We start from the raw sequence: 2,459 nt of genomic DNA, 5'->3' as shown, positions 1-2,459 counted from the left end.
CCCCGCCCCCATCCTCCTGACCACGCAGGGAAGCACAGTCCTGAGCTGGTACCGCCCCTCTGAGTCCACGTTCTTCTCGGGGATCTGCACAGACAGCTGTGCAGCGTGTAGGAGCGTGTGTGCAGTTAAGTGTCGTTTGGATGGGAGAGAGCTAGGTGGCCATGTTTACCTGAGAGCTGTGGACCCTTTGGGTTCTGCCCGCAGGAAGGAGGGAGCTGTGATGAGGGGCAGGAGGGCAGAGAAGGGCGAGGGTGCAAAGTCCTAGCATACGTTCTACAGTTTCTCTTCTGGGCCCTGACTGAACAGCACGTCCTCCCTGCCCCGGGGGACTGTACTTGCAGGAGGGTCCCGGACAGTCAGGCTGGGCACAGGAGACATGTCCCCGCGATGGAGGGGACATTTGAGTAGGTCTCTGAAAGCTGTAAGAATTGGTCGGGTGAAGGCAGGGAGGAACGGGTAGTCCAGGCTGGGGACAGGGCCGGGTTAAAGGCATGGAGGGGCTGAGGGGGCAGCCAGGAAAGGGGATTGCTGTGGAGGTCTGGGGCAGGGGGGGTGGTATTGGGGACACATTGCTACAGTGCCCATGATGGGGTGGTCAGGTCCAGCACCTGGACTTAGGCCAGGGCTGTGGCTGCCTCTTCACTCACTCAGTGGTGATCAGAAACCACGTGGGCTGCAGTGGGCATGAGGGTCTGTGCAGCATGTCTACTCAGAAAGATCTGGTCCTTTTCTGATACAGGCAGATGCAAGGCCACCTGCAGGAGAATGGGGTAAAGGTGCAGGAGTCCTCGGTCACCTGGAGGCTGCTGGGGAAGCCATGAGTGGGCAGCAGCCTCACCAGCTGGGTGGCCCTAGGACAGGGCACTCCTCACTGGAGACCTGAGCTGCTGCTGCTTCCTCTGGCCCCGGGATGATCCCTGCCCCTCCATCCATAGGAAGTCACTAAACCCAGCTCCTCAAGTGGCCATGTGACAGAGGAGTTGTCTAGCAGAATCAGGCTTCTCTCTTGCCTACTGAGGCTGGGCTGGGGTGCACTGGGGCCCGTGCGGGTCTCCCCAGCAGTGAACAGTACTTCCCCAGGCCCGAGGCAGTGCCAGGGCAGCATAGAGCAGATGGGGCGGTAATGGCCTATCGTCATGTCGCCAAGTCCTGTGGCAGCTCTGCCAGGCTGCTGCTGGCGAGGGAGGTCAGGCTCAGTAGGGGAGGAGCCGCCAAGTCAGTCACTGGGAAGCATAACAGGTGCAGCTGTGAGGCGTGCACAGGGCGGACCATACGGGGCTTGCGACAGGCTTGTGGGGAATCTCTGTCGCATTTGAGGAAGGCTGCAGGGGTGCTGGTCCACTTGCCTTTCAGGCTGGCCAGGTGGAAGGGGGGGGGGCACTCACGGGTATGGAATGAAGGCGGGGCAGAGTCTGGAGTCCTGACTCTCAGGCAACCCTGGGGACAGGCTTAGAAAACTCCCTTTCTTTGAGTTGAGGGTGGAGGGGAAAACCACACTTGATGGTTAGAGGCCAGATTTCTGAAAGGAAGACCTGCTTTCCACAGTGGATAGAACCTGGGGAAACGGAAGGTCTTGGGGCTAAAAACAAAAAGGGCTCAATGAGGCCAATAGAAATGCAAACAAGGTGGGTCTGTCACTTGGTTAAAGAAGGGCTTCCTGGCCCTGGGCGGTGACCCAGTCCTGTGAGGTGTGAAGTGAGCATCCTCCTGTAGACCAAGCATGTCAAACTCCAGGCCCACAGGCTGCATGCGGCCCACAGAAAATATTTTTGCAGCCCAGCCAATATAACGGTATGTAAGAAATGTTTTAATAATTTTGTAACTTAATTTTTACAATACCCACTTACACGTAATCATATATCTATGTGTGTGTGTGTGTATATATACATATATATGTATGTGTGTGTGTGTGTGTGTATATATATCCTCCTATCTAATAAAAGAAACATGGTAATTGGCGTACAACCGCTACCCTTCCCATTGGCTAATCAGGGCAATATGCAAATTAACTGTCAGCCAAGATGGCGGCTGGCAGCCAGGCAGCTTGAAACTAACATGAGGCTTGCTTGCTTCAGTGACTGAGGACTCCCAACGTTCCCCGCCTGCCACTGCAGGCCTCTGAGCTGCAACTCTAAGCAACTATGTAACAAATGTAAGAAGCTAAACAAAACCACAGTCTGCTGGGCTTCAGCCAGCAGGATTGCAACATTGTAAGCAAAGGCCAGAAACCTACTTTCAGCAGCAGAGGCCTAAGAGCTGGAGCCAAGCCTCAAAGGTAAAGCTGGCCCAGAATAAAAAAGAAAAAAAGGAGCTTTTGGGAACTTCAGTCACCCCCAGCCTGAAAATAGCCCTCAGCCCCTCACCCAGACTGGCCAGGCACCCCAGTTGGGGACCTCCACCCTGAAGGGGGTGTGACCAGCTGCAGACAGCAATCATCCCCTCATCCAGGCTGTCCAGGC

The 2,459-nt window shown here is 55.6% G+C and overlaps 1 protein-coding gene across 4 annotated transcripts in view; it reads left to right on the top strand.

Annotated features, from left to right (window-relative positions):
• RNF4 (ring finger protein 4) overlaps positions 1–2,459 on the top strand; it is a 32,594-nt gene that overhangs the window by 12,344 nt on the left and 17,791 nt on the right. The window lies entirely within an intron of this gene.

The sequence above is a fragment of the Myotis davidii genome, unplaced genomic scaffold (assembly GCF_000327345.1).
Source record: "Myotis davidii unplaced genomic scaffold, ASM32734v1 scaffold937, whole genome shotgun sequence".
NCBI lineage: Eukaryota > Metazoa > Chordata > Mammalia > Chiroptera > Vespertilionidae > Myotis > Myotis davidii.
The sequence above is the reverse complement of the archived record's forward strand: the minus strand, read 5'-3'. Positions and strand labels throughout refer to the sequence as shown.